The following is a 26,887-nucleotide window of genomic DNA, read 5'->3' on the forward strand; positions in this document are numbered from 1 at the left end:
ATCCCAAGGTACTTTTTCTTTGGTGTTTCCTTTAGTGTGGGGGCCAGTGAGGAAATCTCTCAATTTTGGTTTTTCTAAAAATGTCTCCATCATTTTTTGAAGAATATTTTTACTGGGTATAGAATTTCTTGTTGGCAGTTGTTTTCTTTCAGCATTTTTATGCCTTTGGGGAGATACGTTTTCTGTTTTATCTAGGTCTATTGGATAAGTTATGAAAGTGAAGTTGCTCAGTCATGTCCAGCTCTTTGCAACCCCGTGGGCTATAGCCTACCAGGCTCCTCTGTCCATGGAATTTTCCAGGCAAGAATCCTGGAGTGGGTTGGATTTCCATCTCCAGTGGATCTTCCCGACCCAGGGATCAAACCCAGGTCTCCTGCATTGCAGGCAGATGCTTTACCCTCTGAGCCACCAGGGAAGGCCAAACATTCAGAAAGCTCAACATTCATTAAAGCTCAACATTCAGAAAACTAAGATCACGGCATCTGGTCCCATCACTTCATGGGAAATAGATGGGGAAACAGTGGAAACAGTGGCTGACTTTATTTTTTTGGGCTCCAAAATCACTGAAGATGGTGATTGCAGCCATGAAATTAAAACACGCTTACTCCTTGGAAGGAAAGTTATGACCAACCTAGATAGCATTTTAAAAAGCAGAGACATTACTTTACCAACAAAGGTCTGTCTGGTCAAAGCTATGGTTTTTCCAGTGGCCATGTATGGATGTGAGAGTTGGACTGTGAAGAAAGCTGAGCGCCGAAAAATTGATGCTTTTGAACTATGGTGTTGGAGAAGACTCTTGAGAGTCCCTTGGACTGCAAGGAGATCCAACCAGTCCATCCTAAAGGAGATCAGTCCTGGGTATTCATTGGAAGGACTGATGCTGAAGCTGAAACTCCAATACTTCGGCCACCTCATGCGAAGAGTTGACTCATTGGAAAAGACCCTGATGCTGGGAGGGATTGGGGGCAGGAGGAGAAGGGGATGACAGAGGATGAGATGTCTGGATGGCATCACTGACTCGATGGGCATGAGTTTGAGTAAACTCTGGGAGTTGGTGATGGACAGGGAGGCCTGGCGTGCTGCGATTCATGGGGTCGCAAAGAGTTGGACACGATTGAACGACTTAACTGAACTGATTGGATAAGTTCTCAGCAAAAGTGCTGATCCTAACTACCTGTCTGCTGTTACTGAAAGAAAAGTTCCTGATTCTCTTTTTATACCATCTGGTAAGACTCACCTCTCCCTGTCCTTGTATGATATGTTATTTATATAAAAGTAGAAGTCCTGTTAAAAACAGGTTCACTGTGCTAACCTCCCAGCAACATGTCACGGGGAACATGTCTACATGTATCTTCCATAGCTTTATCTAAATGTTAAAGTAAGACATTTAATAAAATATTAGTTCATTCATCACATATTTATAGAGTTCATACTATGTGCCAGATGCTGTTCTAGGTACTGTGAATACAACAGTGGGGGAAAAAAAATGACTTGGTTCACGCTCTCATAGAGTTTAAATTCTAGTCAGGGAAATAGACCATTAAATAGCTAATTACAACATAGCTATGAGAGATGTACCACTGGAAATCATTTTCTCAGGTTGATATTAATCATCTGACATGTCTTTATCTTGCCAACAATGATATCAAAAGTGACCTTGTCAAATCCTTTGCTGAAATCCAAAGTCAACATGTTTATTCATTCCACCAGTCAGCAGAATAGCTTTAATCTGACATATTTATTTACTGGTCAACCATGTTAATTCCTGGGAACTGTGGATTCCTCTTCTAAGATTACCCAAACCGTTTTTTAATAAAACCCATGATGAGAATCTGATTCCTTGCTCTGGTCTGTGGTTTTCAGATGGCATTTTCTTTCCTTTTTAGAAAAAACAAAAACTGGGAGTGTAGGGCTTTCAGAACGCTGAAGCATTTCTCAGAATAATTAATTAATACACAAAACAAAAAGATGTGATATACTATGTCAGAAACAGTAAACATGTGGGAGAAGTGGTAAAAAGGCAAGATTGTTGAAATGTATTTAAACTTAGGAGATCAGCAACTTTAAATATATATATATATATACACATATATATACACACACACACATATGTGTGTGTTTGCATACATATATATACACATACATACCTCACAGTAACCACAAACCAAAAATTTATGATACATATGTACACAGAAGAAAGAAAGGACTCCAAACATAATACTAAAAATAGTCATCAAGTAACAAGGGAAAAGAACCAAAGAAGAAAGGAACAAAAAAGAACTACAAAAACAACCCCAAAACAACAAAATGGCAATAAGTACATACCTATCGACAATTATTTTAAATGTAAATGAACTAAATACTTCAGTCAAAAGACATAGAGTGGTTGAATGGATACAAAAACAAGAGCCATATATGTGCTGCCTATAAGAGACTCACTTCAAATCCAAAGACACCGACAAATTGAAAATGAGGGAGTGGAAAAAGATATTTCGTGTAAGTGGAAATGAAAAGAAAGCTGGAGTAGCAATACTTATATCAGACAAAATAACTCTAAAACAAAACTGCAACAAGAGACAAAAAAAAACATTGCATAATAATTAAGGAATTGATCCAAGAAGAAGATTTAACAGTTATAAATATATATACATAGCTTCCCCAGTGGCTCAGAGGTAGAGAATCTGCCTGCAATGCAGGAGACCCAGGAGATGCAGGTTTGATCCTTGGGTCAGGAAGATCCTCCAGAGAAGGAAATGGCAACCCACTCCAGTATTCTTTCCAGGAAAATCCTGTGAACAGAGGAGTCTGGCAGGCTGCAGCCCATAGGATCACAAAGAGTTGGACAAGACTCAGTGGCTGAGCATACACATAGACGGCAATGTTCATTGCAGAATTATTTACCATTGTCAAGATATGAAATCAATGCAAGTGCCCATAAATTAATGGATAAAGAAGATGATATACACAAACATACATATATATACACACCCACACATGCATGCATACACACATAAACACAATGGAATATTACTCAGCTATAAAAAAAGAACAAAATCTTTCTATTTGCAACAACATGGATGGATCTAGATAGTATTATGCTCACTGAAATGTCAGAGAAAGACAAGTACTGTATGATTTCACTTATATGTGAAAGTAAAATAAATAAATAAACAAAAACCCAAACAAATGAATACAGCTAACAAAGCAGAAACAGAGTCACAGATATACAGAAAAAATAGGCATTTGCCAGAGGGGAAGGCTGAGAGGGAAGGAAAGAAATAGGTGGGGGAGATTAAGTACAAACTTTTAGTTGCAAAATAAGCCACAGGTGTGAAATGTACAGTTTGAGTCAGTAACTGTGATTCTTTGTGTGGTGACATATTGTAACTAGTCTTATTGTGGTGATCCTTTTGAAATGTATAGAAATTCCAAATCAAGAAGTTTTGTAACAGGAACTAACATAATGTTATGGGTCAATTCTACTTCAAAGACAAACAAAGAAACTTACAGAAAAAGAGATCAGATTTATGGTTACAAGAAATGGGTAGGGGTGGGGAGGACAAATTGAAGGAAGGCAGTCAAAAGGCAAAAAGTCCCAGTTATAAGATAAATTAGTACTAGTACAACATGATAGATATATCAAAAATTAACACTGCTGTATGTTATATGTGAAGATTGTTAAGGCAGTAAGTCCTAAGAGTTTTCATCATACATGAAAAAAAAATTTTTTTCTATTTCTTTAATTTTGATCTATACAAGATGATGGATATTCACTAAACTTACTGTGATGATCATTTCATGATGTATGTAAGTCAGATCACTACGTTTTAATTGAAGTATAGTTGATGTACAGTGCTGAATTAATTTCTGCTATCCAGCACAGTGATTCAGTTATATATATATATTCTTTTTATATTCTTTTCTATTACAGTTTATCATGGAATATTGAATATAGTTCTCTGTGCTATCCAGCAGGACCCTGTTGTTTATCCAGTCTATATAGAACAGCTTCCATCTGCTGACCTTAGCTTCCCACTCTATCCTTCCTTCACCCCATCCCCTTGCAACCACAAGTCTGTTCGCTATGTCTGGATCTGTTTCTGTTTCATAGATAGGTTCATTTGTGTCATATTTTATGTTCACACGTAAGTGATCTGGTGGCTCAGATGGTAAAGAATCCGCTTGCCATGCAGGAGACCTGGGTTCAATCCTTCGGTCGGGAAGATCCCCTGGAGAAAGGAATGGCTACCCACTCCAGTATTCTGACCTGGAGAATCCCATGGACAGTCCATGGGGTCGCAAAGAGTCAGACACGACTGAGTGACTAACACTTTCATAAGTGATCTCATATGAATAGTTGTCTTTCTGTAAGTCAAATCATTATGCTCTGCAATAAAACCAGAAGAAAAAATTTAATCCATGACTATGCCTACTGCCTTTGCATACTGTTCTGGAGATAGTGAAGGACAGAGGAGCCTGGCATGCTGCAGTCCATGGGGTCGCAAAGAGTCAGACACGACTTAGTGACCGAACAACAACAACAAAGATGCCCTTTGCATCAAGGTTGCTTGTAGGTAAAATCCAAATCTGGGTCTCAGCTTCATAGAGGAAGGTATCCTATCTTTACGTTCAGTAACACTTTATATTTTTAGTTTCTAGGCTGCACAACTCTTCCTGTATAATTTTTTTAGAAAATCTTCACTGTGTTTCGTTCACTGGTTTTCCCGGAACTATAACTAAATAATTAGACTGCAACTTAATAATAAAATTGCCTACATCAGTAGTTTCCAAATTTTTTTGCTTCACAGACCAGTAAATTATTTTTTAAGATGCAAGAGATACACATGGAGTCACCAATAGTTAGTTTTGCCAAGTGGAAACGCATTAAGAAATCAAATACCAACAGTCTACACAAGAAAAGATACTGTAAGACTGAGAAGGTGGGCACAGTCTCAGAATAAAATGTGGTCTCACACTGATGGATTTTAACTTTTTAAGAAACTTTCTATGCTGTCCTCCTCTTTCAGGTGTCACCAAAAAAAAAAAAAGTTGTCACCAACTGGCAGTGGTGAATTTCCACCTGGGAACCAAAACGTGAAGTCTAAGAATGGAAAAGGTCTTGCTCTTAAGACGATAGGATTTCATGCTTAAGAGACGTAGGGAATAAGTTATGGGTTCTGTGGATAGGAAATAGCATCCCAATTGTTAAAAATTTTGGCCACACTGGATCTTCATTGCAGTTCCCAGGCTCAGTAGCTGTGATGCTTGGGATTTCCTAGTTGAGGCGCATGGGTTTATTTGCTCCACAGCATATGGGAACTTAGTTCCCCAACCAGGGACTGAACCACGGCCCCTGCATTGGAAGGTGGATCCTTAACCACTGGCCCACCAGGGAAGTCACAACCTCAGCGTATTTATCTCTGTTCTTGTTTGGGGGCCCATCCCCTTCTTGACTCTTAGTACTGACCACAGCAAGGGGCAATAACAACAAGCACCCAAAAATGGAGAGGCCAGATACACACACACACACACACACACACACACACACACACACCCTCTAAGTTCCATAAGTATGTTTGAGCAGATCATGAGGTAGTTCTCCTCCTGCCAAGTGGGTTTGTAATCTCAACTAGAAAAATATTTCAATATTCCTCTGCCACCTGATGGTAATTTTGCTTTATGTTCACACAGATATATAACTCGGATATTTCCAAGTCTGGCTTTCTGAGACCTTCTTTCTCTCTCGTAAGGCTGGAGTCCTAATGCCTCATCAGAACTCAACATTATCCCTGAGGATTTGGGAGGAGTTCCATTTCTCATAAAGCCTTTCTTGCCACCAGTAGGTTCAGGGAGGTCTGGCTCCTATAGGAAATTGGGTTCCCTTGGACCCCAGAGATTCCCTTCAGGCTACTGCATGTGACTCCGAGCTCGGAGCCTTCCCTTCACACGACAGGAAGACGGCCCCGATTGTGGTCGCAGGTTCAACACCCTGGCCCACGGTCTCCTGCAGGAAGGCAAGGCTCCCTCCTAGGACGGACCTTCGCTGTGAGCTGCAGGGTGGGAGGCGGCCACTAGGGGGCGGCACAAGGACCACAGAGCCTCAAGGCATCCCCCCCTACTCTGAACATTGGCCCTGTTGGTCTGGAGCATTTTCTCAGGCTGGTCCTCTCCCCAGAACTCGACTCTGCTTGCTTCTGGTACTTTTGTGCTAATAAAATAATTGAGTGGAACAGCAACCAGTGAAACAAACACAAGTTTAGCCGTCCTGGCTGCAGCCCAGGTGAGGCGCGGACAACCTTCCTGCTGGGCTTTTCCATCACCCCTGGAGCAGCCCCAAGGCAGGACCCAAGGGCTCCTGGACCCGTGACCAGATGCCCATTGATTTAATCTAAACTTGCTGTGAGGAACCTGAGGAGCAGAGGGACGACAACATTTTTTGCTAGAATCATACAGATAAGGGGGGGCTTCCCAGGTGGTGCAGTTGGTAAAGAATCTGCCTGCTACTGCAGGAGATGCAAGAGACCTGGGTTTGACCCCTGGATAGGAAAGATCCCCTAGGGAATATCCCTTGGAGGAGGAAATGGCAACCCACTCCAGTATTCTTGCCTGGAAAATTCCATTAACAGAGGAGCCTGGCGGGCTACAGTCCATGGGGTCTCAAAGAGTCAGACATGACTGGGCAATTGAGCACACACACACACACACACACACACACACACACGCATATACACAGTGAGCGTCAGAATTTGGTATATGACCAGGGCTCTTGCTCTGTGTGTGTGTGGGGGGGGGGTGTGTGTATATATGTGCATGTGCATATATGTATATGTACGTAGGTGTGAATATATATGACTCTGTGTATGTGTATGGGTGTGTGGGTATCTGTGGGAGTGTATATGTGTACGTGTGGGCGTGGGCATGTCTCTGTATGTGTGTGAGTGTATGTATGTGTGCCTGCTTTTTGTGTGTGGAAGGCTGGTGTGAGTTCCATCCTTGTTCCATTACAACTCTCAAGCCCAGCTGCTAAGCATCTCCTTGAGCTCTGCAGACTGTAAACTGGAGATAATATTAATAACATCTCCCTCATTGTGTTCTTAGGGGGATTGTATGAGCTCAGTGCTTTAAGAAGTCTTTCTTATCTCTCTTTGCTATTCTCTGGAACTCTGCATTCAGTTGGGTATATCTTTCCCTTTCTTCTTTGCCTTTTGCTTCTCTTCTTTTCCCTTCTCTTCTCTATGTGTAAAGCCTCCTTAGACAACCATTTACCTTCCTGCATTTCCTTTTCTCTGAGATGGTTTTGGTCATCCCCTCCTGTACGATGTCATGTACAGGTTAAGTGTTTTGTAAAATGTCAGGTCCAAAGTGCTCATTCAACAATGGTTAACTTCAATGGTTGACCTCAGGAATCTCAACCTTATTTGTGAGTCAGAAGATCATCCTCACCTTCATTTTCTTTACATTTTCAATGACATTTCTACCCATGGAGACTACAGCCAACTTTGCCTTTAGGAACCACGTATGATTGTAAATCAAAGAGTGAAGCAATGAGGGTGTATGGGGTGGAGTGAGGTACTAAAGTCAAATAATAACAGGTTGATGCAATAATTGGTGTTTGTCTATTTCATGGTTCATTGATTATTTACAAAGTGTCCATTCAGCACCAATAATTGGAAATATTACCTTCCTCTTCCTTGAGGGACGCTGTGAGTAAAGGAGTAAGGTGTACTCATGAATCCATTGTCCTTTCCTCCCATACATTGTGTATCAGAGCAATAATATTAGTAAAGGGACATCTTGAAAGATCCATAAATCCATTTGAATTTATCTACTTGGAGACTGACAAGGGTTCTCCATCTACATAGCTCCACTTCTGATGAATACATTAAGGAATCAACTCCAAAACTTTCTGTTTCCAAATATTCCTCTCTCTTCTTCATCTACCTCTTAAATGTCTTGATGTTAGTCTCCATCTCCTGCCTCCACTTCCCTTCCTCACTCTTAAAAAGGACTGGAGTGTGAGAATTCTACCCTGAACAGAGGGGGTAATGACACGAATGCCCCACTCTCACCAGGCTGAATGTTTTCCCAGCTCCTTCCCACAAGCAGACTTCCCCGGTGGCTCAGACGGTTAAGCGTCTGCCTACAATGTGGTAGAGCTGGGTTCAATCCCTGAGTCAGGAAGATCCTCTTGAGAAGGAAATGGCAACCCACTCCAGTCCTCTTGCTTGGAAGATCTCATGGACGGAGGAGTGTGGTGGGCTACAGTCCATGGGGTCTGAAAGATTCGGACACGCCTGAGCGACTTCACTTTCACTCTCACTCTCCCACAGCAGAAGGGAGGCCATGCATCCCCTTTGGTGCTGATCAGCCAGGCCAGAGAAACATCCGCATCAAGCAGCGATGCAACAGGTCCTCTGGAAGCAGTTCTTGAGCGTGGTCTAGAGATAGCAACTGCTTTTCAGTGATCCACGACGAGATCATGATCACCAGCAAGGACAATATACTGAACTTTCTTAAGACTGAATTCATTTCATTTAAAGTATTATCAGTGGAGAGTATACACTTCCTCTCTTTTTTGTCATTAAAATATCTATTTGTCTATGAAACAGTGGTGATAGGATATCACAGTTTGGTTTTTTTTTTTTTTTTTTTTAGTTTGGTTGTTTTTTTAAAAAATAGATTTAATTTCCTTTCTTTTAAAAAAGTATTTGTATTTTTGGCTGTGCTGGGTCTTAGTTGAAGCATACAAACTCTTAGTTGCTGTGTGCGGGTTCTAGTTCTCTGATTGAACCTGGGCTTCCTGCCCTGGGAGCATGGAATCTTAGCCACTGGACCACCAGAGAAGCCCCTTGGTCGTTGTTTCTGTTTTGATTTCCTTGGCAAAATTAAAAGTTGGCAAACCAACACGTCTCCCCAGATTTTGATCTGAAATTTTAGCAGGGTTCAAAATTCAAAAATGTGACAGTCCCGCTAACACACCACATGGTGGATCTGAGTAAGACAAACCTTGGGTATAAATCCAACTCTGTTACTTCCTTGATTGCATGAACTGCCTTGTCTTGTCTGAGCCACAGACTGCTCACCAATTGTTCAGTTGCTCAGTCATGTCCAACTCTTTGTGACCCCATTGACTGCAGCAGGCCAGGCCTCCCTGTCCATCATCAACTCCCAGAGTTTACTCAAACTCATGTCCATTGAGTCGGTGATGCCATCTGACCATCTCCTCCTCTGTCATCCCCTTCTCCTCCCGCCTTCAGTCTTTCCCAGCATCAGGGTCTTTTCCAATGAGTTGGCTCTTCATATCAGGTGGCCAAAGCATTGGAGTTTCATCTTTAGCATCAGTCCTTCTTGTGAATATTCAGGGTTGATTTCCTTTAGGATTGACTGGTTGGATCTCCTTGCAGTTCAAGGGACTCTGAAGAATCTGATGCCTTTGAACTGTGGTGCTCACCAATAGTGGGATAATAATTTGTACCTCATATTGGTTATAATCTGTGTGTAAGTTACCTGGCATATTAGAGTCTTTTATGGCAGCCCAGCCATTATACAAATATCTTTTTAGCCTCAGCAAAAACTCTTGCAATAGAATTTTTTCGCTTCCTAAGTGAAACTAAGTCCCTTCTTGGAATTTACAAATTGAAAAATAGGAGCCACAGGCAACCAATACACTGCTTAGTGTGGGCTCTTTCCTACGGTCATGGCTCCCAAGCTGAAGGTTCACAGAAGGAGACACGCTGACATCTGTATCTCCAGAAGGGAGATTAAATCTCAGATGAATCTGTAAGAAAGAAGACATTTCAAAATTTGAGAGCACAGCTGAATGCCAAAAGTAAATTATACCATAAGCCAGATGTTCCAGGAACTTCTTTTCCATTTTTTTTGCCTAAAGGAAAAGTTTTAGTTCATAAAGAAAACAATGAGCAGAAATAGTTATCACAGAAGTGTTCATGGTTATTTAAAATGAGACCATTTGAAAATAATCAAAGAGGTGCACAATGATTTACAGAAAAGTTGTTCATTTAAGTGTTATTTATCATGTGTTAAATGCAGAAACATCCTAAATGGCTCACCATATAACCAGATATGTTATAAAAATTATGGCACTTTCATTTGATGGACTGCTATACAGCCATTAAAACTGTGTCATTGGAGAATACTTAATGTCTTGAGGAAAGGTTTGCAATATTTTTGAGCACAGAGAGCAGATTACAAAGTAAAATATATAGTGTGATCATATTTTACGCCCTTATCATACAGATATCAGTTGGAACTTCTTAAATTTTGGGATCCAGATAAGATTGGCTCAAATTCCCAGTCCCACAGCCTGGGGAAGTAAAAGCCTCACCAAGATTTCTCCAAGATCCTAAGGACCTACCTTCTCACTGTTCCTTCTGCTCCTTCTAAGTCATTGCTTCTCTCTACCATTTTGAATTCAATGTGAAACCCAACCTCTCTTTTCTATTTGCAAAATAAAATTGAAAGTAGTAAAGTCAACTGTATTGAACTTCCTTCTACCTTCAGTGGCTTTGGAGTTCAGGTAGGAGAGATGGACAGGATGGAGGAAAAATTCTACCACTGTAGTGGACTGAATCATTAGCATATGTTCGGGTCCTAAATCCATGAACCTGTGAAGGTGACATTATTGGAGAGGAGGGGGTCTTTGCATATGTAATTAACATAAGGATCTCTAGATAAGATCATTTGGGATTAAGACGGCCCCTGATTCCCAGGACAGGTATCCGTGTAAGACACAGAACAGAGACCGAGGGAGATGGGTTGAACATCCTGGGAAGATGGAGGCAGAAACTGGAGTTATGGCGCCACAGCCAAGGAATACCTGGAGACACCAGAAGCTGGGAGAGGCCAGGTAGTTCCTCCCCTAGAGCCTTCAGAGGGAGCATGGCTCTGCCCATATCTGGAATTGGGGCTTCTAGTCTTCTGAACTGTAAGAGAACAAATGTCTGTTGTTTAAGCCACCAACTGAAACAGCAGAGAGTGAAAAAGCTGGCTTAAAACTCAACATTCAAAAAACTAAGATCATGCCATCTGGTTCCATCACTTCACAGCAAATAGATGGGGAAACAATGGAAACAGTGACAGACTATTTTGTTGGGCTCCCAAATCACTGTGGACAGTGACTGCAGCCATGAAATTAAAAGACACTTGCTCCTTGGAAGAAAAGCCATGACCAACCTAGACAGTGTACTAAAAAGCAGAGACAACAACCTTTGCCAGCAAAGGTCCATATAGTCAAAGCTATGGTTTTTCCGGTAGTCACGTGTGGATGTGAGAGCTGGACCATAAAGAAGGTTGGATGGCATCATCAACTCAGTGGACATGAATTTGAGCAAACTCTGGGAGATAGTGAAGGATGGGGAAGCCTGGCGTGCTGCAATTCATGGGGTCACAAAGGGTCACACATGATTGACCAGACAACCACAAAGCCACCAAGTTTGTGGTCATTTATTATGGAAGACCCAGGAAACTAACACAATCACCTAAGTGTGTGCAATAGTAAAGGGACCTGTACCTACTAACAGGGGCCTAGGTGTCCTCCCACCATCACCGCAGAGTGTCACCGACCTCGTGGATGCTCCTTTAAGCTTCTCTCACTCTCTTTAGCCCCCTCCTCTTCTTCCTTCCCTTCCTGTCCCATAGACTCGCACTTCTCCTTCCATCCTGTAGAATTCTCTGCTCACAGCTCACTCTAATGCCCCAATTCACATGTCCCAAACTTGCTTAACTACATCCTTCCCATCTCACTGAGGGCAAGGCCGCCCTTCCAGCGGCACAGCACTGGACTCCCCTTCACTCTGAGCTCTGACTCAGTCAGTTCAGTCGTTCCGTCGTGTCTGATTCTGTGAACCTGTGGACTGCAGCACTCCAGGCTTCCCTGTCCATCACCAACTCCCAGAGCTTGCTCAAACTCGTGTCCGCTGAGTCAGTGATGCCATTCAACCATCTCATCCTCTGTCGTCCCCGTCTCCTCCTGCCTTCAATCTTTCCCAGCATCAGGGTCCTTTCCAAGGAATCAGTTCTTTGTATCAGGTGGCCAAAGTATTGGAATTTCAGCTTCAGCATCAGTCCTTACAATGAATATTCAGGACTGATTTCCTTCAGGATTGACTGGTTGGATCTTTCTGCAGTCCAAGGGACTCTCAAGAGTCTTCTCCAACACCACAGTTCAAAAGCATCAATTCTTCGGTGCTCAGCTTTCCTTATAGTTCAACTCTCACATCCATATATGACTACTGGAAAAACCATAGCTTTGACTAGATGGACCTTTGTCGGCAAAGTAATGTCTCTGCTTTGCAATATGCTGTCTAGTTTGGCCATACCTTTTCTTCCAAAGAGCAAGCGTCTTTTAATTTCATGGCTGCAGTCACCATCTGCAGTGATTTTGGAGCCCAAAAAAACAAGTCTCTCACTGTTTCCACTGTTTTCCCATCTATTTGCCATGAAGTGATGGGACCAGATGCCATGATCTTTGTTTTCTAAATGTTGAGTTTTAAGCCAACTTTTTCACTCTCCTCTTTCACTTTCATCAAGAGGCTCTTTAGTTCTTCACTTTCTGCCATAAGGGTGGTGTCATTTGCATATCTGAGGTTATGGATATTTCTCCTGGCAATCTTGATTGCAGCTTGTGCTTCTTCCAGCCCAGCATTTCTCATGATGTACTCTGCATATAAGTTAAATAAGCAAAGTGACAATATTCACCCTTGACGTACTCCTTTCCTGATTTGGAACCTGTCTGTTGTTCCATGTCCGGTTCTAAATGTTGCTTCTTGACCTGCATACAGGTTACTCAGGAGGCAGGTAATGTAGTCTGGTATTCCCAACTCTTTAAGAATTTTCCACAGTCTGTTGTGATCCACACAGTCAAAGGCTTTGGCATAGTCAATAAAGCAGAAATAGATGTTTTTCTGGAACTCTCTTGGTTTTTCAATGATCCAGTGAAAGTTGGAAATTTGATCTCTGGTTCCTCTGCCTTTCCTAAATCCAGCTTGAACATCTGGAAATTCACAGTTCACGTACTATTGAAGCCTGGCTTGAGGATTTTGAGCATTACTTCACTAGCGTGTGAGATGAGTGCAATTGTGTGGTAGTTTGAACATTCTTTGGCATTGCCTTTCTTTGGGATTGGAATGAAAGCTGACATTTTCCAGTCCTGTGGCCACTGCTGAGTTTTCCAAATTTGCTGGCATATTGAGTGCAGCACTTTCACAGCATCATTTTTTAGGATTTGAAATAGCTCAACTGGAATTCCATCACCTCCATTAGCTTTGTTCGTAGTGATGTGTCCTGACTCAACCCACAACCCATCCATCAACAATCTTGTGGGCTATGCCTGCAGAACTTACCCACTACCTGACAACTATGCTGCTACTCACCTGGTCCAATCGACCATCACCTCCTGCCTGGATGACAGCAACATCTCCCTCATGGGTCCCTCTGATCCACCCTTGTCTCCCTATAGTCTGTTCTCAACCCAGCCCTGCAGAAATCCTTTCATAACCTTAGTGCTATCATGTCACTCATCTGCTGAAAACCTGGGTCAGAGCCAAAATCTCTAAATGGCTCCAGGCTAGATGACCCAGCTCTTGGTGTTTTTGATCTCTGACTTCTGTCCCCTTACTCATTCCATTCTAGTCACAAGGGCCCCTTGCCAACTCCTCAAACACACAGGCTGGATCTTGCCTTGGAGCCTCACTTCGGCTCTTCCCTCTGCCAGGAAAACTCTTGTCCATTTGCTTATTTCCCTCTCCTTCTATGATTCCTTCTTCAAAGTCTCCGCTCAGTGGACCCCGCCCCACCTCCCTCCCCCTCAACATGCTGTAAATTTTCTCATGAAAGCCTAAGTAACAAACTCGTGGCAACAACAAGGGCTACAATCTGTCCACTCTTTCTTTCTACCAAAAATGAAACAGTTGTCATGAGAATGTTGTTATGTTTATTCAAACTGAAATACAAACTCATTTTTTTTCTAACAGATGATCATTAAATGTAATTTGGGGCATATAACTCAGAACAAATTCAAATACTTTGATCTGCCTGATTGATTTCATAATGTGGAATGGCTTTGCTTATGATACGTTGAATATTTTCCATAAGTTAAATGAGGTAAATCTTCACTTACAGAGTTGTTTTAAAAGATAGTTAAGACACATGGTAAGACTGTGTTCACAATATTGCACTTGTGTTGAAATGAACACTCTTTTGATTTACCCAATTCTGAGAACACTTAGTTAAACACGATGCTTCTGAATGAACCAGTGACAGGTCATTCCACAGGGCGATCTCATGGATAGGCAGGAAGCCTTTTTCCTGGTATATTCTCTGAATCTTCCAGATTCCCAACACCCTGTGGTCCATGTTGTGCCTTTGGTCCCCAACATCCTCCCTTGTATTGCCCCATTTCATGTCCTTCTCTCTTATCGAAGGCTCTCTCTCAGCTTCACCTCGTTTCACAGGACTTGGGGAGTGATACAGGGGCTGGGTGTCTTTGGATCCTGGGAGTGAAGGAAGGGAGAAAGCAGGCAGCTTCAGAATGGAGATGATCACATCTTGCAGACCACCAAGGTTAGCTTGCTGACCCGCTGGAGTGTTCCTCTGATTAGGAAGCCATCAGGAAAACAGTGAACATAGAAGAAATGGAAAGAGAGAATAAGGCCAAGAGACTTGGCAAGGCAAAATAAAACTCAAATGAAAATGAAGGGAAAGAAATGAAGTATGAAAATGGTACAGCCAATGTCAGGTGTTGCTGGAGATGAGGGATTCACTTCTGGATATCGGGTTAAGATAAATGGACCATTCCCATAAATACATCCCAGGGCTTGTTCATATATATTTGGGAAATGTCAGCTCAGGGTTCAGAATTGAAACCAAGAGAAATGAAGTGTTCTTTTAAGTGAAGGATGTAGGCATGAAAGAAAAAAAGACTCAAGATTCAGTCTTAGGTTTTAACCCAGTTAGGAGGTGGGAAGAAAATACAAAGTTTCTGAAAAAAGAAAATGGAGAGGAAAGGATGAAGGGGGACGAGAAGACAGAGAAGAACATAAATACCGAGTGTTAAGGAGAAGGGATTCTGTATGAAAAATTTAGGGTAAGCAATACTGTCTGTGACAGAGTAATTCAAATGAATGACAACAAGAATGCGAAGCTTCTTTACAAAAAGAAAAATCTAAACAAATGGTAAATTTTTATTTGTCTTATATAACTGAATCCCTAATGAAACATCTGTGTGAAAATTGCATTTAGTATCATGTAATGAACTCACAGCATTCACAACACTTGCCTTTGGTTTTATAGATGGATCTGAATAGCTTATATGTTGCTTTTCAAGAGACGCCACCTGAATGTTCCTTACAAACAAAGATGGAGAAATAAAAGGAACTTCACCTCGGTCCTGTGCACCACCTATTCATATTACATCGTGCTGCCACGGTCTCTGAGGGAAGAGAACATTTGGGTATGCTGTGGGTTAGGTAAACACCCACTAAATATTGATGCAAGCATAATTAGAATGACTGAAATAATCCTGGCATAAAATTACCCTCGCAGTTAGAAGAGAGACAAAATGAAGTAATTTGATCATGAAAATTAATACAAGTCAACTCTCACTTTTCAATGCAGCTAATTGAAAACCATCTATTATTCAAACCTCTTTCCCTCCGGGTTTGTACTTTTTTTCTCCTTGCCCTGAGAAAGAGGGCAGGGAGGGGAGTGCCCCGGGGAAAAACTCTCCTATTGAGATGGTGGAGCAAGAGAATAATTTTTATTTTTCTAAGGCAGTGGCCCCTAAACCTTTCCCTGTATTGATTTTGCCACCCATGGCACATTTTTGTGGGCATGTCCAGGGTGAAAGGACAGCTGGTCCTCTCTCACTCAATGTTGAAATGATGAAACTGGCATTTATTGTAGTTGAAATCCTTTTTGAGTAACAGTTTTATGGAGATATAATTCACAGATCATACAATTCACCCATTTAAAGTACAAAAATCAGTCAGTTTTAGTATTCACAGCAGTATGCAACTATTACCATATTTTATCACCACCACCACCACCACCACCCCCACCCCACCCCGCCTCAAATGCCTACAGGTAGTTCCTGAGATCACTTTTCAAATGAACTACTTGCACCTGAATCCTTGCCTCAAAATCTGCTTCTGCGGAAACTCAAGCTAGAACATGGTGGTTCTCCCACAATCCAATCACCGGAATTCCTAGCAAAGTCTATTTTGAGGCATGTCACCCACTCCTAAGAGGACTCCCCACATAGAATAAGGAAATATTGATGGGGTTTGTGCTTTATTTCCTAAAGGGAATTCAAAAGAAGCAGGTCTAAGACTTCCCTGGTGGTGCAGTGAATAAGAATCTGCCTCCCAATGTAGGGGACACAGGTTCCATTCCTGGTCCAGGAACAACTAAGCCCAAGCTCCATAACTACTGAAGCCCGCACACTCTAAACCCATGAGCTACAACTACTGAAGCCCGTGAGCCTAGAGCCTGTCCTTCTGGAGGGGTGGGGAGATGCATCTGTCTTTCCTAGTTGGTATTGCCATAATAATCCTTTCTCTGTGGCCCTAAGAAGCAAGTCAACAATGCTGGTTTGCACAGGTTGAGCATCTTATTCATAGTTCTTGTTGTTCAGTCGTTAAGTCATGTCTGACTCTTTACAGCCCCATGGACTGCAGCACACTAGGCTTCCCTGTCCATTACCAACTCCCAGAGCTTGCTTAAACTCATGTTCATTGAGTCGGTGATGCCATCCAACCATCTTGTCCTCTGTCATCCCCTTCTCCTCCTTCCTTCAATCTTTCCCAGAATCAGGGTCTTTTCCAATGACAAAGTTCTTTGCATCAGGTAGCCAAAATATTGGAGCTTCAGCTTCAGCATCAGTCCTTCCAATGAATGTTCAGGACTGATTTCCTTTAGGGTTGACTGGTTTGATCTCCTTGTAGTCCAAGGGGTTCTCAAGAGTCTTCTCCAAAACCACAATTCAAAAGCATCAATTCTGTGGTGCTCAGCCTTCTTTATGGTCCAACTCTCACATCCATTCATGACTACTGGAAAAACTATAGCTTTGACTATACAGACCTTTGTCAGCAAAGTAATGTCTCTGCTTTTTAACACGCTATCTAGGTTTGTCATAGCTTTCCTTCCAAGGAGCAAGTGTCTTTTAATTTCATGGTTGCCATCACTGTCCACAGTGATTTTGGAGCCCAAGAAAAGAAAATCTGTCACCACTTCCACTTTTTCCCCTTCTATTTGACATGAAGTGATGGGACCAGATGCCATGATCTTCATTTTTAAACATTGAATTTTAAGCCAGCTTTCTCACTCTCCTCTTTCACCTTCATCAAGAGGCTCTTTAGTTCCTCTTCAATTTCTGCCATTAGGGTGGTATCATCTGCCTATATGAGATTGCTGATATTTCTCCTGGCAATCTTGATTCTAACTTGTGACTCATCCAGCCTGGCATTTCACATGATGTACTCTGCATGTAAGTTAAATAAGCCACAGGAAGAGAACTGGTCAAATGGGAGAAAGGGGAGCTGAGAGACAGGGAGATGGAACTCTGATGATGTTTAAGACTCTGAAGCTAGACCCAAACTTTCGAGCTTCCAGCTACAGCAGCCAATCATTTATACATTTGATCTACCCACGTTGGGGTAGATTTCTATGATTTGCAACCTGATTAACATGGTTGGTATCTACATTCTTCAGTCTTTGAAAACAGTAAAGAACAAAAGTGGCAAAGGCAAGCTTCACTGTCTCTGGGGGTCTTTTGTGTTCTAATAAGAAAGCTTCAAATGCTTGAGCCCTGAGCAGAGAAACTTTGGCCAAGATACTCAAAATAACATGTAGTTTTAATCAGTGCTATGTAAACAGCTTAATCCAAGAAGGAAAAAGAAAAACCATTGACCCAAATAGGATATTGGTAATTCTGAATAAGTGCTACAAATGCTTATAAAAGAATGCATAATTGTTGAATAAATGAAATACAAACATCCATTTTGTTACTTGGAGAGTTCTTTAATACATAATGGGGGAAACGGTGTATTGAATGCCCTGTAAGCAATAAATGCCTGTTTCCTTTTCCAAAACAAATCAATTCTTGAAACCATTAACCACCATGTAAATGTAACTCTATTTTTTCCCCATTTATTTCTCCCTTTTGAATCTTTCTCATTAGTGGAAGGAAATAGGTTTATCCAGGAGATGGAGCAGCATGGTGGAATGAGCATGGAGTGGAGTGGGATTTGGAAGCCTTGCCTGTTAACCCCAGCTCTGCCAATTACTAGTTCTGTGGCCTTGGGTAAGTTAAATCTTACCTGGGTTCCAGGTGTAGCAAGAGACTACTGTCTGGAATCTCTTACCCACATCTGAGAGTCGTAGTGATAAAAACCTTTTAGGGCAGATCTCTGTCTTTATCGTTCATAGGAATTCCCTGGGGACTTCCAAATTTTGCAAGACCTTTGCAGATTCTTGTTATGTTTGAAGTGGGATCCAAGATCTGCATTTTGAATAAGCTCCCAAGTGATGTTGATGTGGCTGCCTTCACACTTTGGGGTAACAAGGTAGAGGGTACCTTCCAGGCTCACAATGATTTTCCTTCTTCTAGAAACTTCCCTGGATTTTAGTGGTGGGCTATTAATAGTTGCTTTTATACCCGCTTGCCATAGCTGTATCCCCATAGCTTGTTCTCCCTTGCGCCCTCTGCTACATTAGAGGTGATTTCTGACCCAACCAGGGTCAAAAGAAGGTCTCATCTGCAAATCTGGTTTTGAACAGAGAACCAGAGTTGGGACATTCACTCACTTGCTCATTCATTCAGCAGATCTTTTCAAATTCTCTCTATGCCAGATACTCTAACGAGCAGAGGAGCTATACTAGTTCGATAAAGCAGGTCTCTGGCCTCACAGAGCATTCATGATAGTACTGTACAAGATAATTTCAGATAAGCTAAGTGCTTTGAAGTGATTGGAGGATTTCAAAGGTTGCAGGGGACCTACTTTAAACAGAGGTGCTGTGGAAAGCCAAGGTCTCGCTTCCCTTTCTACAATGACCTTGGTGGACACAAGTTGAATACAAATGAAAAAACATAACAATTGAAAGAAGGCTGGGTCCCTGGTGATTGTGTGCAGGAGAGCCACTCTCCCCTGCAGACTAATTGAACTATGATGAGAATGAAAAAGAAACTTTTATTGCATTAAACCACTGAGATTTCAGGATTTATCTATTACAGAAGCTAGCACTGCTTACCATACATACATAAATTATTGAACTCTTTCTGAGATTCTAAAAGTTGCCATTTTTTCCACCTATATTTGCTGGAGCTATTCTTTACTGGGCTTCCCTGGTGGCTCAGTGGTAAAGACCCGCCTGCCAATGCAGGAGATGCAGGAGACAGATTCGATCCCTGGGTCAGGAAGATCCCCTGCAGAAGGAAATGGCAACCTGCTCCAGTATTCTTACCTGCAGAATACCAAGGACAGAGGAACCTGGTGGGCTACAGTCCATGGGGTCACAAAGGAGTCAGACACAACTTAGTTACTAAACAAGGACACCAAAATTCTCTACTACTTGAAAGAATCTTAACAGATACAATTTCTGTGGGAATCTGATGAGCTAATAGTACAAACTATTGGAATTCTGTGAGGAATCATAACTGAAACTGGTTTTTCTGAAATGTATCCACTTTCTGGATATATTATTAGGGGAAAGTTTTTTTTTAAAAGGTTTGACATGTAAATTAATACTGAGGTCAATTTTTTTCCTGGTCATTTCTATCTTCAAATTCTTGTTCAGACCTTTATAGAATCAACTCACTAAATTGCAGTGGGGAGAAATTAAGGAAGCAATTATAAAGTTTATGATTTTCCCTTAAAACATAAGTGCTTAGATTTTAAAAGAGTCCTTGGTGGCACGATGATATTAACATTTAAATTTGCCACATTTCTTCTTATGAGCTATCAACAGGCAGTAAATCTGGGCATCTCTTAGAGATGAATTTCCCCAAAGGATGTCCGTCTTACATACTGCATCCTCAGAGGGATATTTTCTTCCTTGGCTGCTGGTCCCAACAGCATATTGCCGGTCACCTCACTAGCCTTCCTCTTCCCCTCTTCTAATCTTTATGAATGCTGGGAAGGCGGAGAAAAGCTGTTCCTTAGGACTACTTGCTACAACCATATCTCAGTCTCCTAAGACTTATGGCTGGATCACACTTGAGTACAACACAGATAGGATTAGAGAGGAATGATTCAACTCTGGGGACTTGGCTTTCTTCCTGTGGCCTTCATCAATGTTTATATCCCCGGGCTTGAGGTTTTATTTGTGAGTTTGTGTTTTCACTGAAAATTTAGCAGTAAATGACTTACGTCATATGAGCTTACTGGAGTCTGCATGTGGCAACAGCAGTGTATGAAGTCAAAACTCCTATCCTTTGAGCCATCAAAATGAAGTCTTCTCCAGCCAGGGGTCAAGTAGTGTGTGTGTGTGTGTGTGTGTGTGTGTGTGTGTGTGTGTGTGTGTACACAGAGTCTGCAGGTTTCCATGGAACCAGATTTGTGATGAGGAGAAAAAGATGGTCCTCTCCAGGACACCTTTGAATAAGGATGTCAACATTCCCTTCTATATGGCTTTAAAGTCTTTGGTTACTTCAGCAACAAAGGTTCAGTTCAGTTCAGTCACTCAGTTGTGTCTGACTCTTTGCAACCCCATGGACTGCAGCATGCCCGGCCTCCCTGTCCATCACCAACTCCCAGAGCTTGCTCAAACTCATGTCCACTGAGTCAGTGATGCCATTCAACCATCTCACCCTCTGTCATCCCCTTCTCTTCCCAACTTCAATCTTTTCCAGCATCAGGGTCTTTTCCAAGGAATCAGTTCTTTGCATCAGGTAGCCAAAGTATTGGAATTTCAGCTTCAGCATCAGTCCTTTCAATGAACATTCAGGACTGATTTCAGATTGACTGGTTTAATTTCCTTGCAGTCTAAGGGATTCTGAAGAGTCTTCTCCAACACCACAGTTCAAAAGCATCAATTCTTTGATGCTCAACTTTCTTCATAGTTCAACTCTCACATCCATACATGACCACTGGAAAAACCATAGCTTTAACTAGACAAACATAGCTTAACTAGAATTTGTAGGCAAAGTAATGTCTCTGCTTTTTAATGTGCTGTCTAGGTTGGTCATAGCTTTTCTTCCAAGGAGAAATTCTTTTAATTTCATGGCTGCAGTCACCATTGCAGTGATTTTGGAGCCCAAGAAAATAAAGTCTGTCACTGTTTCCATTGTTTCCCCATCTATTTGCCATGAAGTGATGGGTCTGGATGCCATGATCTTAGTTTTCTGAATGTTGAGCTTTAAGCCAACTTTTTCAATCTCTTCTTTCACTTTCATTAAGAAGCTCTTCAGTTCCTCTTCACTTTCTGCCATAAGGGTGGTGTCATCTGCATATCTGAGGTTTTTGACACTTCTTCCAGCAATCTTGATTCCAGCTTGTGCTTCAAGTGCGAAGTCAAGTGGGCCTTAGGAAGCATCACTAGGAACAAAGCTAGTGGAGGTGATGGAATTCCAGTTGAGCTGTTTCAAATCCTAAAAGAGGATACTGTTAAAGTGCTGCACTGAATATGCCAGCAACAAAGGTTAGTCTTCGCATCATTGCTCACTCATTGATCAGAAGTGGAACTGTAAAAATAGGGGAAATTAGGGACACAGGAAAATATACATAAATATGGAAACTCAGAGACAGAGATTTTAAAAGATACATGGGAAGTGAATACTCAGGAGCCTAGAGAGCCTCATCCATCCATCACCCACCCATCTACCCATCCACCCGTCCATCTATCCATCCACATATCCACACACTCATCCATCCAGGCGATAACTGAGCTGAGCTCCTCCTATTTATCAAGCACTGCCTATGGTCAACATCGTGTGTGCGTTAGTCGCTCAGGCGTGTCCGACTCTTTTAATCTCACGGACTGTAGCCCGCCAGGCTTCTCTGTCCATGGAATTCTCCAGGCAAGAGTACTGGAGTGGATTGCCATTCCCTGCTCCATAGGAACTTCCCAACCCAGGGATCGAATCCTGGTCTCCTGCATCGCAGGCAGATTCTTTACCGTTTGAGCTACAGGGAAGTCCTGCTCAACGTTGGAGGTACACAAAGACAAAAACGGAAGTCTAAATTGGAGGTGGTTATAGCCGATGTGCCCTGAAAGGGCTCCCGCGAAGCTGGAACACACGGTTTGGGCACGTCGGGAAGATGCCTGACGTGAATTCCACACCACCGCACAGGTATTTGGTGGGAGAAACCTGCATACCATAGAGATGCTGAGACCTCCGAGCATCCTAGAGAGGCCGGAAGTGGCTCCAGGAGGCTGGTCCCACGGCTCAGGCGCCAAGTGGGGATGGAGGTGGCGAGAGGAAGGGTCTGAGTCGCCCCACTTCGAGCAGTCCCGGCGTCACTGTCGTCTTCTGCTCTGTGAGTGGGTCCGGGTAGGGAGGGTCGCCCCTCCGCCGGGACCCGGGCGCGGCTGGCGGGGACGCCTGGGCTCGCAGGCACGTCAGGGTCCCGCGGAGGGCAACCTCGCCGGCTGCTACCTGCGCGTCGTGGCCGCCCAGGTGGGACGAGCCCGGTGGCCGCTGGTACGGCGCGCGGTCGTGAGTGATGGCTGACCTGAGTACCCCCCACCCCCACCCCCAACTTCCCCTCAGATTCCAAGCAGCGGGCTTCACTGTCGCTTTCTAGGATCGTTGCAAAGGCCTCAAGCACCGGCTACCTTCTGGTTTTCGTCTTCTTTTTGAAAAAGATGACAGACCCCAAGCTCAGAACTTTCAACAGGCGTCTGTGTCAAGCTAGACTCCATTCACATTTTTTTTTTTTATTATAATCGCACTTTGTGGGGGAAAGATTACTTTCGCTTGATGACAGATGATTCTGGTTTTCCATCTAAGTGGCCATGTAAGGTTCCCATTTAAAATGAAGGTATTTATTGCTAAAAGATAAGGAGTTTAAAATAAAACACAGTAAGTATGTACTAGTATCAGAGATAGGGCTTCTCTGGTGGCTCAGTGGTAAAGTTCTGCCTGCTAATGCAGAAGACACGAATTCGATCCCTGGGTCAGGAAGAGACCCCAGAATAGGAAATGGCAACCCGCACCAGTAATCTGGTCTGGAAAATCCCATGGACAGAGAAGCCTGGCGGGCTACAGTCCATGGGGTTGCAAAGAGCCATACACCATTTAGTGACTAAGCAGCAACAAAGTATCAGAGATACCAGGTGTGACAGAAATTATGAAGGTGGTAAGTGAATGACCTAGCTGGGTCCTCCTACTCTGACCTGTCTTCAGGTCCTTGCTCCAACTCAGCCTCTGTCACCTGCATAATTTGTGGGCCAGTTTTTTGCTTTGTTTTAGATTTTTTTTCCTCTCAGCTTGACTAGGGTAAAAATAACGTGTGGCGTTGTGTGATTTTGAGGTGCGCTACTTGATGACCTGATGCGCACATACATTGTGAAATGATAAGTGTAGTGAGGTCAGTTAACATCTCCATCACCTCCCAGAATCACCATAGCTTTCTTTGTGTGTGGTGAACACTCGAAAGATCTACTCTCACCTGGCGTGCAGGAAGATGGCAGCATCCAGGCGGAGGTCTTGAGATCAGATCTGCATGGAGTTGGCGTCTGGGTCAGCAAGGCGGGCCCTGGTTCACCCTGGGTGGTTCAGCTTTGGGAGCTTCGGGCTTCCAAAGGGCGAGGGTTGGGGTGGGGGGTGGGGGGGGGGATCCACTCTCCTAGCAACTTTCAAGCCTATAATTCGATAATATTACATATGGCCCCCATGTTGTGTATTTGATCCCCAGAACTCAATTATGTCTTGTAACTAGAAGCTTATACCCTTTGACCAGGATCTCCTCATTTCCCCCATCCCCCACCCCGGGCAACCACCGTCCTACTCTTTGTTTCTATGAGATCAGCTCTTTTAGAGTGTCTGTGTAATCTACATCACCCCACTATTTGTCTGTGACTTATTTCACTTAGCATAATGCCCTCAAGGTCAATTGGTACTGTCACTAATGGTAGGATTTCCTTCCCTTTTTGAGTGGCTGAATAGTATTCCATGTGTGTGTGTCTGTGTGTGTATACATCACATTTTCCTTATCCATTCATCCTTTAATGGGCACTTAGGTTGTTTCCATGATTTAGCAATTTTTAATAACGCTGCAGTGAATATGGGGGCCCAGATACCTTTTCGAGATAGTGATTTCCTTTACTTTGGATATATATGTATATGGGTAGGCAAGGTTCTTGACCTCTGAGTCTTTTTCTCATATCTGAAAAGCTGAGGATAATAATTACCTCAGAAGATTGTTCTGAGGCTTCAGTGGGAAACCTTAAGCCCCTCGCCCATAATGAATAGTAAATGCCGCCATAGTTGTTATTTTCATTTTAGCAAGGAGGAAACAGGATCCGAGAGTTTCAGTGACTTTCCCAAGGTCACACAGGGAATTGATGGGAGAAGCAAGTCTAGGACTCAGATTTTCTGCTTTATAACTTAAAAAGCTTAACCCTGCCTCCCCACTACCTCTGCCTCTTGGGAGGGGATGGGGCACCGCCTTCCTGCCCTTCTGGAAATTGGAAGGGCCCCTTTCACATTGCAGAATGTGTTAGCTGTGAAAGCCCCCGTAGGACTCGGGTTACCATAGACTTGGCTGCTTCAGGTCAGGACTCTGCACAGCCCTGAGTGCTTGATGTGGGTGAGGTGTAGCCTGTAGAGTCAGATGCATCTGGGTTCTAGTAGGTACAGCCCCCTGCTGTCCCAACTACTGACCTGGCCGTAGTAAATGGGGTTTACCAATTAGTACTTACCTCAGAGGGTTGTTAGTAGCATCAAGGGAAATGATTTGTGGAAAAGGTCTCGCACGGTGCTCAGCACACAGTAGGTGATTAATGAATGACAGGTACTTTGATATGTTTTAAGTGGCAGGCATGCTGACCTAGAGGGGAGGAAGTACAAGTGTAGTGCTTGCAGGTACAACAGCAAGGGGCATTTGAAAGGTTGCAGAGTACATACTGTGTTTGGATTTACCAGGTCTAGGATCTGTCAGATACTCCTCGTTCCTGCTGACTTTCTTAGAGAAATGGCTTAGGTTTGCATGGAGTTAATATGATAGTTTAGGAAGCAGGTGGAAAATACCGATTATAAAACTGTGTGATTAACTTCTATCATAAGCATCAGGAATAACTGCAAGACTGCAAGAATCTTTTGTGCAACAAATGTCAGGCAAGAGTATGTTCCTCGGTTCTATCTCGTCACAACAAAGATTTGCAGTGATGGACATTAAAGCCCTCGGTGCATCACAGCTGTCGGGTCTTGGATAGACCATGTTACAGCTCTTAGACAAATCAGTGTTACAGCTATATTTTATTTAGAAAATTGCAGGAAAATCCATCCTCGAGGCGTGAGGGCATGCTGACCCAAAGATGCAAAGAGAAGAGAGTGGGGGAGCATGACAGTATTTGGGGGAGAGAGAGCAAACACGCTTTGGCTCCTCCTTTTATATGTGTGTCCGTCCCCCCACCCCCCCCCCCCCCCCCCCCCCCCCCCCCCCAGGGGCTGCCCTGTGTAAATTGGGCTAGCCCAGGAGTGCTCTTTGTTCTACCTGAGGTCCTCACTCTGGTCCTTGGACCTTCCTTTGACATTCTTTGTTCTATTTTCGCTGGCTTTTCCCTTATCTTTTAGCCACTGCCATTCTGGACTCCTGTTTCCTATTCTAACTAGCTAACATTCCCCCCTCAAGAGATGGGAGGCCCAATTCTTTGGGAATAAGGGCATCGAGGACTTTCTGGCTACTTCCTGCTGAACTGGGATGGCGAGGAGTATTGGGCCTCCCCCTCTTGCTAGTCTCAAGCCTCAGAGTCCTTATAGCAGTGTCCATCTAAGGGTGAGTGATATTTTCCATCGTCAGCTGTAGTTTTATATCTTTGTTGAACTGGCACTGTATGTTGTATCTTGTTGACCTGGGCAGAGACAAAACAGGTTAGACAATTGATAATACATGGAGCAATCATAAGCAGCATCAATATGGCATAACAAGGACTAGTAGCGGCATTAGCCAATTCCAAATTCACATTGCCAGGATGGCTCAAGTCCCTCCCTGTTCAGGGATCAGAAGATCTATCTCCTGTCTGTTTTGGAGTACAATCCCTGCCAAGCTGTGTTGGCTCTTTAGAGCTGTCCTGAGAAATCTTATCCCCAGAAACAAGATTTTGGGGGTGTTCATTAGAATGGCACCCATTTGTAGTTCTGAATAGGCATCTGAGATCTCCCAGGGGCTCACAGGTATATTGAGTGTTTTCTTCTGTTTTCTTCCACGGCTTGACTCGTAAGTAGTGAATCCAGGAGTCATGTCCTGGTACCTTGACTGCTGTGGGGGTAGAAAGTATTACAGGGTAGGGGCCCTTCCATGTGGGCTAGAGTTGAGCCTTTGGGGACCCATCTTTCCAGACTTTAATTAGGACTTGAGTCCCTGGAGCATATGGTGGTGACTCCTTAGAGTCTTTTGGGTCCTGGTTCATACCCCACAAGCATATATCCTGTTGGAATTGCCCAATGGCCATGGTATAAGGCCGGAGGGCCTATACCTCTGGATCTAGAAAGAGGTCATTGACATAAACAAAAGGTCTTCCATATAAGACCAACCTGTTCCTTAGGGGCAGTACAGGTGTGGAGGAGAGCTATTGGTAAAGCCTCCTTCCATCCCAGGGAGCTTTCCTGGGTTATCTTTTTTATCACTGATTTTAAGAATTGGTTGGCTCTTTCTACTTTTCCTGAAGACTGAGGCCTCCAGGCACAATAGAGATAATAAGTAATGCC

At 43.1% G+C, this 26,887-nt stretch overlaps 1 protein-coding gene across 9 annotated transcripts in view; it reads left to right on the forward strand.

Annotated features, from left to right (window-relative positions):
• Nucleotides 1–26,887, forward strand: part of SDR42E1 (short chain dehydrogenase/reductase family 42E, member 1) — a 125,414-nt gene that overhangs the window by 84,452 nt on the left and 14,075 nt on the right. For 4 of the 9 annotated variants that reach the window (XM_070451487.1, XM_070451486.1, XM_070451489.1 and 1 more), the window contains exon 1: nucleotides 22,381–22,493. The exons of the other annotated variants lie outside the window; for them this stretch is intronic. The gene's annotated coding sequence lies outside the window, so the exon portion shown is untranslated. Of the gene's footprint in view, nucleotides 1–22,380; nucleotides 22,494–26,887 lie in introns of those variants that run through there. 9 annotated transcript variants of the gene reach the window in all.

The sequence above is a fragment of the Odocoileus virginianus genome, chromosome 20, assembly GCF_023699985.2.
Source record: "Odocoileus virginianus isolate 20LAN1187 ecotype Illinois chromosome 20, Ovbor_1.2, whole genome shotgun sequence".
In the NCBI taxonomy this organism is placed as follows: domain Eukaryota; kingdom Metazoa; phylum Chordata; class Mammalia; order Artiodactyla; family Cervidae; genus Odocoileus; species Odocoileus virginianus.